The 12,770-nt window shown below is 64.5% G+C and overlaps 1 protein-coding gene across 1 annotated transcript in view; it reads left to right on the top strand.

Annotated features, from left to right (window-relative positions):
• Positions 1-761: 761 nt before the first annotated feature.
• The window catches only part of PTPRS (protein tyrosine phosphatase receptor type S), a 95,334-nt gene continuing 83,325 nt past the window's right edge, over positions 762-12,770 (top strand). The window contains exon 1 of the mRNA XM_023644493.2: positions 762-948. The gene's annotated coding sequence lies outside the window, so the exon portion shown is untranslated. The remainder of the gene's footprint in view (positions 949-12,770) is intronic.

Below are 12,770 nucleotides of genomic sequence, written 5' to 3'. Positions count from 1 at the left end.
GGATCCCACGCGGTTGGTCCAGACTCCAGGGCAGCAGGGGATGGTCATCAGGTGGCACGTTTGTACAGCACTTACTCTGCCTAAAACAGTGCTTCATTCATTCCTTCAATCATTCAATCAATCCACGGGGATCCTCAGGCCCCATGGAGTCACCTCCTAGAGTGACCAGAATAAAAACAGGATGACGGGATAGAGAATGGAGCGTGGGGCGGCTCTGATGGCCGTCATCAAGGAGGGCGTCTCCAAGGAGCTGTCGTTTGAGCAAAAATCAGAAAGAAAAGGGAAAGATCTTGGGGGGAACATGATTCCGGGTGATGGAACAGCACTGAGTCAAGAATGCGCAGGCTGGAGGAACCGCAAGGAGCGGGCTTGGCTGGAGCACGGAGACCGGGGGCAGAGCGACGGGTGTGAAAGCAGAAAGTGGAGGCTGGATTGTTCTCGAAGGGCACTAGGGAGCCACGGCAGAGTTGAGAGCACAGCAAGCACCACGGCCTTGCCGCCACGCGCCCCGGATCTCGCGCGCGCACCCGCGGTCGCCGGGGTCCCTCGCGCGGCGCCCGCCGCCCACGTGGCCCGCGCAGCCCCGCGCCCCACGTGCTCCCGCGGCCCTTTAAACGCCCCCCCCGGGGCCACGTGACCGCGCCGCGCCGCCCGATTGGCCGGAGGGGGCGTGGCGGCGGCGCGGCTGCGCAGTGACGCGCGCCGGCCGGCCCCGCCCCGTGCCCCGCCCCCGGCCGGCGGCGCTGGCGGAAGGGTGACGTCACCGGCTGGGGAGGGGGGCGCGCGAGCCGGCGCGAGGGGAGCGCGAGCCGCAGTGAGTGTCCTCGCCCGGCAGCCCGGCGGCCCGGCCGGCGCGCGCACGCCGCGAGCCCCGGCGCTCGGATCCCATGCCCCGGCCAGGATGTGAAGCGGGGCCGAGCCGGGGAGCCCAGCGCAGCCCGCCTCCAGGTACCCGGGGAGGGCGCCTCCGGGATTCGATGGATGCGAGAAGGATGCAGGCGCTCCAGCGGGGGGTCTCGGAGCAGCCGAGTGGGCAGCGCGCCGGCTTTGTGCCGGGGAAGCTGCACGGCCATTGTGCGCCGAGGATGCCCCGCTGCAGCCGGCTGCATGCCCGGCCAGCTGCGGCCGAACAATGCCCCCCCCACCCCCCACCCAGGGGCTGGGCCCCGGCGCGCTGGGGGGCCGCGGGGAGGGCTCGGCGGGCGAGCGGGGCGGGGGGCTGCAGCGGCGGGGAGGGGGCTGGGCTGGACTCGCCCGGAGCGCGGCGTTGGAAGCTGCCCAGCGCCGCCGGCTGCACCACCCCGGGCTGCGGGCGGGGCGGAGGCGCGGAGGGGGGACGCGCGCGTGTGCCGGCCGGGGTCCCCTCTGTCTCCGAGACCCAGGGGGCGCTGTGCTGGGGGCGCCCCGGAGTGGAGACCAGCCCGGGACGGGTGGCTCCGGGTGGAGCGAGGGGGATCGGCCGGTGCGCGCGGGGCAGTTGCCTTGCCCGCCGCTTTCGCTCTCCAATCCCCCTCCCCCCGGAGACCCCCCGACTCAACGCCGTGTCCCCCAAGCGCCCTCCCGGCCTCGTCTATCCCTTGGGGTGGGGGGCGCCCCTCCGGCACCCTGGCCTTGCCCCACCCTGCTGCGGCCCTGGCGCCCCCTCCCAGCCCCCCGGGCGGGGCGAGGCTCAGCCCCCAGCCCCTGGGACTCCGGCGGCCGGGCGCGCGCGTCGGGCACCCGACTCCCCTCGGCGCTGGGGACCCTGTGGGGATCCCAGGAGAGGGGAAGCCGCCCCTCGAGCCGCCAGCCCCGCGGGTTTTGCGCGCCCCGGGAGCCCCCTCGGGGGTTGGGGGTAGTGGTGACGTCATCCCGGGGGCGGAGCCGCCGGAACCGGGTTAAAAGGGGCGCGGGGGGGGGGGCGTGCCCTGAGGAGAGCCCCCCGAGTTGGAGTGCCCGTGCCCTGGGCACGAGGGTTTCGGCCAGGCTGCGACCAAGTTCACTCCTCCTTGTGGAAATCTCTCCCCAATTTGAGATCACCCCTTGGACACTCCCCCTCCTCCACCCCCCCCACGAAAAGCCCCTAGGTCCCCTTCGGCTGCTTTCTCTCCAAAATTCTCAATACGGGGAGCCCACCGCGAACTGGAATCTTTTTTTCAGCCACACCCCCCCAAATCTGGAGCCGCCTCCTTCGTGATGCTCGCACCCCCCATTTCAGATCCTCCTCGAGGAGCCCCGTAAATGTGAAGATTTTGAAAATACACCCCCCCCCCACCTTCTGCGACCCTTCCTCAAATTCGGCCATCCCCTTGAGACCTCGTCCCCCAGTTAGGAAATCTCCCAGCGCCTCCCTGTGGGGGACACTCCCTTCCCCCTCCTGGGCTCAGCTGGGATTCCCCTGCCCCCCTCCTCCCCATCTCCATGGGGGGAAGTCCCCGTTCTGAGCGTGGGGCCCTTCTGCCTCCCGCCGAACCCCTGAAAAAGCAGCGAGGCCAACGCGGCCGGGGAAGGCGGGTGTCGAGGGGGTCCAGGCTGGGCGTTAGGACTCTAAGAAGCAGGGACAAAGCTGCAGGGTCCCAAGGACGGGGACCCACCCGCTCTGGGCCCCCCAGCCGCCTCCCCGCGGACTCTGGCTGCTGGGGTTCTGGCCATCCCTCCGGGTCGCCCATCACTGCTGTCCTTGGGGTGCAGGGGGCCAGGGCCCCTCTGCTTCGGGGCGCTCTGCCTTGCCCTCCAGCTGCCGTCTGCCTGCGCCCAGACTCCTCTGATGCCAGCCCCGCCGGCTGAGCTTTTATTAATGGCTGAGGGACTCGGTGGATCCTGCCATTTGCATAGCTCCCCTCCCCCTCCCAGGGTCCCCTTCCTTTGTGCCCCCCCCCCCACCAATCCTCGCGCCTTCTGTCCCTCAGTCCCTTTTTCCTCTGCCAGCTGATACTTTGGCTGCGGAAGGCAGGCAGCTGGGGCTGGGGGCGGCTGCTTTCGGCCCCCCAATCCCAGAGCCCGCCCACTCGGGCCCGGGTCTCCAGCTGGACCCCCTTGTTTCCCTCCCCGCAGTGCCCTTCGCTGGGCATCCCTTGCTGCCCGCCGTCTGGCCGCGTCCCTGATCTTCCTGCCCTGTTCCCGGGGGCCCCGGGGGGCACCTTCACCATGACGGTGCACTTTTGTGTGGGGCCCCGGCCCCCCCAGCCCCCTGGGGGCTGCCACCCGCTGCCCACGATCGCCCGGAGAGTTGGTATAATTGGGCTCAGGGAAACAAAACGTCGCGGGAGACCCGGCCTGCCGGTGAGCTCATGAGCTTTCCTATTCCTGCCATCCCGGCCGATGACATCGGCCCCCCCAGGGGGTGACGGGGCCGGTGCTGTCATTGTCAGTGGCTTTCCCCTGGAGGCGATGGCCTGGCCCACTCCCCACCCGCTGCAGGAGACGGGGGAGGAGGGGTCATTCTGGTGTGGCGGGGCGTGGCCCCGGAGGGCGCTGCTGGGGTGGCAGCTGGACTCCCAGGGGGTCCCCCCTCCTCTACGATCCCTGAGCTGGGCTGTGGGGGGACGGGGGACAGAGAGAGGGGCGCTGAGAGCCGGCACGGACATCATCGTCGCCCACTGCCCGCGCTTCTCTTTGCATCCCCTCGGAGCATCCGAGCGTCTTTCTTTTTTCCCTGCTTCCCGGGGGATTCCGGGCGTCTTCCCACGTCCATGGGCCCCACTCGGAGACACGCGGTGTTTTTCTCCCAACACGGGGACGGTGGCTCTGGGCCGAGTTGTTGGGAGCTGATGGAGGGAGGGGAAGCCGGTCGTCAGGGACGTCGTGGTGGTGGCGTCTGGGTGGACACTCCTGGAGCTGGCGCCATCCACCCGTTTTCTTCTTCACGGGGTGGTGCAGACCGTGCGGCTCTGCCCGGCCTTCCCCAGACCTGGGGCCGGTCCAGGAGACGGATCCACCTCCGCTCTGCCTGTGGCTTTCCGGGCGGTGACTCAGTTTCCCCTTCCGCCTTGGGATTGGCACTCAGCTGTGTTTCACAGGTGCGGGAGCCCGGCTGTCCCCTCCACCTGCCGCCTCTGGGAGACCTGTGGCTTCGCTGACTATCCCAGCGGCCGCGTGGCCCGAACGATGGTCAATGAGGTGGCCAGCGAGGGACGGGCGGGGACCGTGTGAGTCCAGGGCGGGGTGGGGGGGGGGTGGCCGCCACGTGGCCCCTGGTTCACCGGCTTCCTTTGACTTCAGTTCAGCCGCCGTGCGTGGGGGGAGCGGAGGGGGGGCGTCAAGAGAGTTCAGGATGGGGAAGGAAAACCCTAAAAATAAAGACGGATATATATAAACCCAGCGGGTTTGGGGGATAATTGACAAAGCTTAGTGTTTTCGGCGGAGAGCGGCTCCCCCCGCTGCATCGGGCTCCATTTGTGGAGCCAGCGGAAGGTTCTGGGAGGCGCAGTGGGCTTGGCGGGCGCGTTGCGGCCATGGCTCCTGTCTGGGGGGCCTCATGCTTCTGCAGGGAGGCAGGGGTGCTGAGACCCCGGGGTCCCCGGCTTTCCTCTGCACGGGGATGGGCGTCTCGGTTCCCGGAATTTGCAAGGAGGACGCCCCTCCCGGGCGATCGGTGCGAGTTGTCCTTGCTCTGTCCTTCCCCGCAGCCCGAGATGTCCGGGCCGGGGTGTTTGGGGAGACCCCAGCTGCCTGCCGGGCAGGGCGGCTCGCTGGGGACGGGAGGGGACAACAACATGAAGGCATAACCGGGGGGGGGTCCCGTGCAGGCTCCACGTGCCCAGCCGGCGGAACCGCCGCGGGTCTGTGGACAAAGTCATGCCACCGCCCGGGTCGGGGAGAATGTGGGTTCTGGGGCTCCCCAGACGCGTCGTCAGTTTTGTCTTCTTCCCACCTTCCCTGGGTCTGGAACCAGAAAGCTACCGGCTTGCAAGTCGGGGAAGATGGGATCCTGCACGGGGAGTTGGGGTTCAAGTGCACGTTGCCCCATCCTCCGGAGCAGCCCAGAGACAGACAGATCTGAGCTCTGAGACGCACAGCAAGTGGGGACACCTGGGTGTTCTATTCTCGGGTCCCGTTTGCACCCTCTCCGACCCTCTGGCAGCTCAAGGCGGTGGAGTGGAGTACGTGGGGTGTGTTTTTCTCCCTTCTCTCTTTTATCTTTAAGGAAAGAAAAGACACTCAAAAAAAAAAAAAAAAAAGGAAAAAAGAGAACCATGGCGTACCATTTCTGTCTCGTCTCTGGCTGATATTTCAGAAGTGTTGGGGGGGGGGGTGTGCGTGGGGAATATGAAAAATCAATTGGCTCACACTTGTGCAATGGCGAAAATTAACAAGCGGGCGGGAGTGACTCACGGACGGGGCCTCGACTTTCGAGTCGAGTTGCTTTATTTTCATCTCTCTTTTTCCCCCTCCTCCGGGGAGCCCTCCCTGGAGCCGGTGAGCCTGGCCGGGCTGGACCTGGGGGTCGGCGCTGTTCTGTGCTGGCCGCGGACGGAGTCCCCTCTTCGGTCCTCAGGGTCCTGCAGAGGCCAGCGGGACCCCGTGTCTGAAAAGACACCCGGGTTTTGTTCTGGTTCCCGTGGACCCCACCCCGGCGGGGGGCTCGGAGCTCGCATTTCTGGGTCTCGGGGACCCCGTCCCCCCCACACGCCTTCGCTGGGGGTGCATGGTGAACATCGTTTTTCTGAAGGGGCAAATTTTGTCCACAGCCCCCTGGGGCAGCCCACGACTGTTTGTTTTTTGAAATCATTGATGTGAGCACCGTCAGGCGTCTCCTGTCCTCTTACTGGGGGAACGGAAAATCCTAATTTTCCTCCGCATTCTCTCCTTCCTCTCTCCCCAGCTGCAGCCCCAGAGGCCTGGGACCCCCCGAGGGCGGCGTGCCGGGCGGTGAGGGGCCCCTGGAACCTGCTCGCTGATGTCCCTGTCGCGTGGGGATTTGGGCGCTGGTGGAAATTCGGGGGTGCTGGGGAGGCGAGGTCGCCGCGTCTGTGTGTGTATAATTTAATGCCGCTTATAATTAACCCCACTGTCAGCAAACGAGGGGATGTCAGCGATGAGAATAGCTGCTCCAGCTTATTTTGGCGTTGGCGCCCAGGCCTGGCCCTCTGCTGAGTAAATTAGGAGCATCCTCGTCTCCGTTGGACGGCACACCCCCTGCGGGTGCCATTCGAAGACAGGGAAACTGAGGCACAGAGAGGGCGTCTTCCTGGCCTGGAGTCACACAGCCCCTAAGTGACAGAACGGGAAATCTCACTCAGGGCCAATGATGCCAGACTCTGAAGTCTTGACTCCTAGGGAGGAGGCCGGGGGGGGGTCTGCCCAGTTGCTAAAGACATCATTTTGATGCTGGGGACCCCTGAGAGTCACTGTGGCAACTCTGGGGCTCCCAGCTGCCGTCCTCAGAAGAAGCTGGACCGAGGCTTCCTGGCGTTCAAATCCCGGCTCGGCCACTCGCTGGCTGTGTGACCTGGGGCAGGTTCCCCAACTTCTCTGTGCTCCCATTTTCTCATCTGCAGAACGGAGAGTAATAGTGCCCCCCGCTCCCAGTTGTCGGGAGGATGAAATGTGTTCATGCGGGTGAAGCGACGTGTTGGTGCCTCGCGGACCTGCCCGGCGGGGCCTCCCCGGCAGCCCCCACCCCCGGCCCCCTCCGCGGGGTCCAGCACGGCCGGCAGAGATGGCAGGATGACTCAGCCGCCGCAAACTGGGGCGTTCCCCGTCGCTGGCTGCTCAATCAAGGCCGCCCCACTTCTGCGGCAGGACCGGGCCAGGCGCCTGGCGGGATCCGAGCGGCGGGAGGCCAGTGGGGGAGGGCAGGCGGCTGCCGTGGAAGGTTCCAGGCACCCCTGAGACCCCGGGCGGTGGCCCCTGAATTCGCGGTGGGTTCGAGTGAGCACGAGGGGGGAGGTCTCAGCTTGGCGGCCCCTGCGGGGCGCTCAGAAGACGGGTCAGTCAATGAGCTTGGCGAGCGGGCATCTGTCCGTTCGTCTGTCCTCTGATTCATTCATTCGGTCATCCGTGGGTGTCGAGTCCTGGCTGCCGGCGACCCCGAGAACCGGCCTATGGGTTCGGGGTCCAGCTCTGTGGCTTGCCAGCCGTGGGGACTCGGGCCAGCTCCGTAGCCGCCCTGTGCCTCAGTTTCTCCATCTGTGAAATGGGTGCCATGGCATCGCCTCACTCACAGTTGAGGGGTGTGTGGGTTAATACACGCCTGGCAGGCGGGCGGCGCCATGTACGTTCTTTTCCTTCCTTTTTTTTTTTTTAAATAAGAGAAAATCGGAATGAAATTTGGGGATCCAGCAGAGAACCAGGCGGACGCGGACCTGCCGTCTCTGGGGGGAGTCGGCACGTGAATAAGCAAGAAAAACTCAGTGGGTTCGGCTGAGACCAAAAATTTGGTGGCGGCCAGCGGTCACTCAGCCACTGTTTTGACTTGGGGACAGGAGGGCCTTTCCGAGGAGAGACAGGTGGATGGGTATGGGGACAGCAAGTGCAAGGGGTGGAGGGGTGCAGCCGCTGTGTGGCAGGAGGTGAGGGGGAGCAGGATCGGGTGGAGGAGTGAGTGGGCTGGGGCAGACCCTATGGGGTCCCCAAAGCCCCCCAGGGCTTGGATGCAAATGTCGTTGCCCATGGGTACCTGGGAGCTCGGGAACCAGCTCTTGGAACAGCAGCCAGGCTGAGGCCCAGAGAGGGAGAGGAGCTTGCCCAAGGCCACACAGCCAGCCACACCTGCCTGCCCCCCGGGCTGGTCCCCTCACACCAGTCCAGAGGGGGAAACTGAGGCAGGAAGAGGTGGGAGGAACATCCTTCTCAAACCCCGGTGCCCACAGGGGCCACACGGGGGGTGCCGATGGGTGGCGTGCGCCCCGGATGGCTCCACAGCCAGACGGGCCGGGTTTTCATAGAAAAACCAGCAATCTCGATTTTCCGTGAAATTGCCCTATTTTACAACCTCAGGTCTTTCTTTTCCTTAAAACGTGTCCATTTGCCGGTCGTGGGACCTGGAACACCTCACTCGCCGGCCCCGAGCCTCAGTTTCCCAGGCTGTAAAATGGGTTGAAGAATTGCAGCCACCCGGGGGTGTGAGGGGGGGTTCCTCAGCGGCACCGACACGAGAACCAGCCGGGAGGGCCGAGCACGGGGCCCAGGCGGCACGCGCTCCCTCCACGTCGGCCCTGATTCCATTAATATCGGTCATCATGATAAACTTGACTCAAATTAAATGCTGCGCGAAGGCGGCCGGCGCGTCCCGAGGGGCCGGGCTGGGAACCACGTGCCGGCTGCAGGACCGTCCCTCGCCCGCCCGTCTTTTCCGGAAACGTCCCCAGCTGCTCCCAGGGCTGGGGCGTCAGGTCCCCAGCCGCATGTGGGGGCGATTTTGCTCCCCCGGGGGACGCCGGGCCGTGTCTGGGGGCGTCTGTGGGTGTCACACTGGGGGTGCTTCTGGCATGGAGCAAACGGGGGGGCCGGTGATGCTGCTCAGCCCCCCACGGAGGACGATTGGGCCCTAAATGTCAGCAGTGCTGAGATTCAGAAACCCCGGATTTGTGCTCAGACCTGTGGCGGCGAGAGAAATCAGGCTGCGGGCGGTTGGCTCGGCCGTGAACGCCCACCTCCCGCACTCGCTCCCCTCGTCGAGCTGGACTAGGACACGGAGGTGACACCCTGGTTCCTGAGATGGGCCCACCCCCACCCCGGCCGTGTGAGGAGACCCCTAATTCCACGCCCCCAGCCTCCGTCTTCTCATCCGTGAGATGGGGACACATCTTGCCAGCTGCGTCCTTGGGGGTTAAACGGCGTCCCATCGTGGGGGCCGAGTGACTGTCCTCCCGCCTCCCATCTTCCCGAACAATAAGGGGACACGGGGAGGGGGCCCCAAACCTGCACTTGCCTGGAAAACCACCGCAAACAGGAAATAACCTAAACAGTCATTTTTTTTTTTTTTTTTGAGGAAGATTGGCCCTGAGCTAACATCTGCTGCCAATCCTCCTCTTTTTGCTGAGGAAGACTGGCCCTGAGCTAACATCCGTGCCCATCTTCCTCTACTTTATATGTGGGACGCCTACCACAGCATGGCTTGCCAAGCGGTGCCATGTCCACACCCGGGATCTGAACTGGCGAACCCCGGGCCGCTGAGAAGTGGAACGTGCGAACTTAACTGCCGCGCCACCGGGCCGGCCCCCTCAGCAGACACTGAGTCCCCGTGTCCTGGAGGCTGCCCCGCAGGCCTGGCCCAGCCTCCGGCTTCCCTTGCATTTTTACATCTTGCAGATGGGGAAACTGAGGCACAGAGTGGGGACGAGAAACTGGACCGATCGGAGCCTTTCTTGGGGGCGGCCTGTCCACCTGCAGGCGAACCGAGGGGCCCTTTCTGTGCTCATGGAGTGTCTGCACCGCTTTCGTGCTCTGCTCTGGCTTTCTGGAAATTCTTGCTGATTTTTGCGCGAGGGGCCACCGAGGTGTCGTCCACCGGCCCTGCAATTATGTAGCGGGTTCATGGAGCAACTGTGTAGCGGGGCAGCTGGTCCCATCGGGGCCGGGAGCAGCGGGAGGGACTTTGTTGTTGTTGGCCCGTCCGTGCTGAAGATCTGTTTCTGCCTCTTACGAGCTGTGTGACTTCAGGGAAGTTGCTTGGCTTCTCTGGTGGCACGCCCACTCTCCCCTCTGGCAGCCCCCCCCACCCCCCCGCCGCCTGTCCACCCACTCGTTCTGCACCAGCCACACTGACCCGCTTCTGCTCCCACCTCCAGCCTTGGTTCACGCTGTTCCTTCTTCCAGGAGCCCCATTTCGGGTGAGGAGATGGGTCCCAAGCGCTGTGTGACTTCAGCCACTCGCCCGCCCTCTCTGCGCCTCTGCACATCTGAGATCTCTGCCCAGAGAGGGTGAGGAGTGGCTGCGGAGAGCCAGCTGCCCTGAGGAGGGGCTCAGGGAACCCCAAAACAGCCCCTGAGGGCTCCAGTCTCCCGGGAGACAGCGAGGAGCGCCGAGGAGGCGGGACTTGGTGCCTGGGACCCGGGCCAGGTGGTTTCTGGACTCCGCCAGTCCTGATGCTCCTTCGAGAGCAGAGACGTCTCCGAGGAGCCCCCCAGGGACGGCCGGCCCCGGGCTTTCTTTGGGGGGTCGAATGTGGCATTTTGAGTCTTGGACAGTGGATTTGGCTGCCCGGGCCTCAGTTTCCCCACCTGTCAAACATCTGCCTGGAGCTCCCCCACTGCGGTGCCAGGAACTGATGGCAGGCCCAGCTGATGCTGTGATTGACAGCTGCCCTGGGACCCCCTGAGCTGCGGTGGGGGGAAACTGAGTCACGCCAGCATGGCCAGAGCCCTCGGCAGGCATGGGGGGTCCTCGATGGCAGGCGCATCAAGGTCTCTGGACTCGCCGTCCAGTGCTCCCCCCGACGGCTACCCCGTCCTCCTCTCCTGACCCCGTAGTTTTTAATTCTTTGCGCTTCCTCTCGTGTAAAACTCGAAAGAGAAAACCGCGTCCCCCTCCCGCGAATGGGACCCGGGGGCGCCCGTGACGCCAGGAGGCGGACCCTTGAGAGAGAAACACGACGGGAGAAAGAGAGACGCGGGTGGATCAGGCCGCTGTCGCTGTCGCCGCGGGCTCCCGGCAGAGGCGGGGCCGCCGAGGCGTCAAAGCCGCGTGAGCACCCACCCGAGCTGCCCAGCCTCCAGGAAGCCTCGAACGTCGAGCACAGGACGCCCGGATTTTCCCGTCGGCGGCTGAGCGTTGCTCCTCGGCGGCCCGGGGAGAAGGCTGTTCGTTCCTGGATTCAATTAATGAGCCTGTTAAAAACTATTTATTTTCTCTGACAGTTGTTTACCGAGGAGACGGCGACGGATCGGCTGGGCGGTCTCACCCTCCTCCCCGGGCCCGAGGCGGGATGTGGGGTGCTGGGGCCTCGGGCGGGCACTTAGGGAGCGCCGACCGCCATGGGGGCCTGCCTTCCGGGGCCCCTCTCCTCCAGGGTGGTTGAACCCTGTGACTTGTCTGTGCACATGGCCACCTGGTGAAAACCACATTTCCCCGTGTCCCGTGCAGCCGTCTGTGCTTTATGACTCGATTCTGAACAATGGGATAAATGGACAGGATTTCCTGGAAACGCCTTCCGAAAGAGGTAGTGCGTGTTCCCTTCGACTCCCAGCTGGAATAGGGAGGTGATGGCAGGCGCTCAGGTGGCCGGTTTGGACCACGAGGCAGATATTGTGGCTAAGAATGAGAGATCTGAGAGATGGAAGGAGCCCGGGCCCTGCTTGTGGGGTGGTTGTAATCGCCCCAAAAGGCCAACCTGGGAGCTTCCTTTATGTGAAGAGAGAAATTATGCCTCTTGTGAGCTTTTCGGGCACCCGCAGCCCAACGTGACCCTAAGAGCGGCAGGACGCGAGCCTCAGGACCCGACGCTTTCCCTCTCTCCTTCAGTTCTCTGCCCGTTTTTAAGCAGGGCTTCCCCGGACCTCCCTGTCAAGATTTGCAAAACGCCCATTTGCCAATAATCACGACATCCGGATTATTATTCTGCGTAACGAAGATTCGCAAAATGCGCCTCTCCACCCGGCCGCCCGTCCTTCCCTTCCCTGCTCTGCTTTTACTCGAAGCGCCTGTCACCACGTCCATGTCGTGTGCAGCCAGCTCGTCATCTGCCTCCCGCCCTGGCGGGGACTCTCCCCTTCCCTGGGGTGAGGCGTTTCTGCCCGCCTTGTGGCCGCCGCAGCGCCCGCGCACAGTAGGGCTCCAGGCACGGGTTTTGCACAAACAGGGAATAAAAGAAAGGAGGGGGTCTGGCTGGTGGCGGCCCGGGGCGGGCGGCTCAGGCTGTCCTGTCGTCCCCTGTCGTCCCCCCGCCCCCCCGTCGGCCCGGCCGGGCTGCCCGAGTCGGTCCCCGCGGCTGCTCCTGATCCTCCCTCTCGCCCCCGTGTTCTCACCTCGGCCTCCAGAAATAGCCGCTTTAGACCAGCCGTGTCGCCACGTTCGTTCCGGGGCCTCTGCCTGCCCACGGCCGCGACGCTGCGCTGACGGGCGGCCTCCCGAGCGCCGTGGGGCGTTAAAAATACCGCTGGTGTTCGGTGTCCCCCCTCCTGTCGTGCCTGAAGCCGCCCAGCCACCCGCGGGCGACGCCCCTTGTTGAGACGTCGCGCTGTGTCCCCGCGGACCCTCTGCTGGTGGGGAAGCCCTGGGTTTGAGTCCCAGAGCCACCTCTTGCTGGCTGTGTGACCTTGGGTGGGTGGCGGAACTTCTCTGCGCCTCAGTTTACCCGTCTGGAAATGGGACACATGGGGGCTTGGTCTGGGGGTGGAACTTCTCTGAGCCTCAGTTTACCCATCTGGAAATGGGACACCTGAGGGTTTTCCACTCAGGGCGGGGCATACAGTGGGGGCTCTCGAGGGGTGAGCCGACCTCGAGACAGCCCTCAGTGACTCGGTTTTCCTGACTCTTAAAATGGGCCCGTGTCGCTGGCCTGTCCGTCAGGAGGCGGCCGGGAGCTGAGGCACGTCCCTCCGTGGGCCGAGGACACTGCAAACGCCCCGTCGAAGTGACAGGCTTTTTCCTGCCACGTTTTATTCTTGTCGTGTATGGAGACTGTAGATTAAGGGTGAAGATCTGGACTCCAGGACTGGATGGCCTGGGTTCAAGTTCAGCTCTAATCCTCTTTTTTTTTTTTTTTTTTTTTTTGCTGAGGAAGACTGGCCCTGAGCTCACATCCATGCCCATCTTCCTCTATTTTCTATGTGGGATGCCACCACGGCATGGCTGCACGAGCTGTGTGTGGGTCCACACCCGTGACCTGATCTGAACCCTGGGCTGA

The sequence above is a fragment of the Equus caballus genome, chromosome 7 (genome assembly GCF_041296265.1).
Source record: "Equus caballus isolate H_3958 breed thoroughbred chromosome 7, TB-T2T, whole genome shotgun sequence".
Lineage (NCBI taxonomy): Eukaryota > Metazoa > Chordata > Mammalia > Perissodactyla > Equidae > Equus > Equus caballus.
Note: the sequence above shows the minus strand (reverse complement) of the source record. Positions and strands in the feature narration are given on the sequence as shown.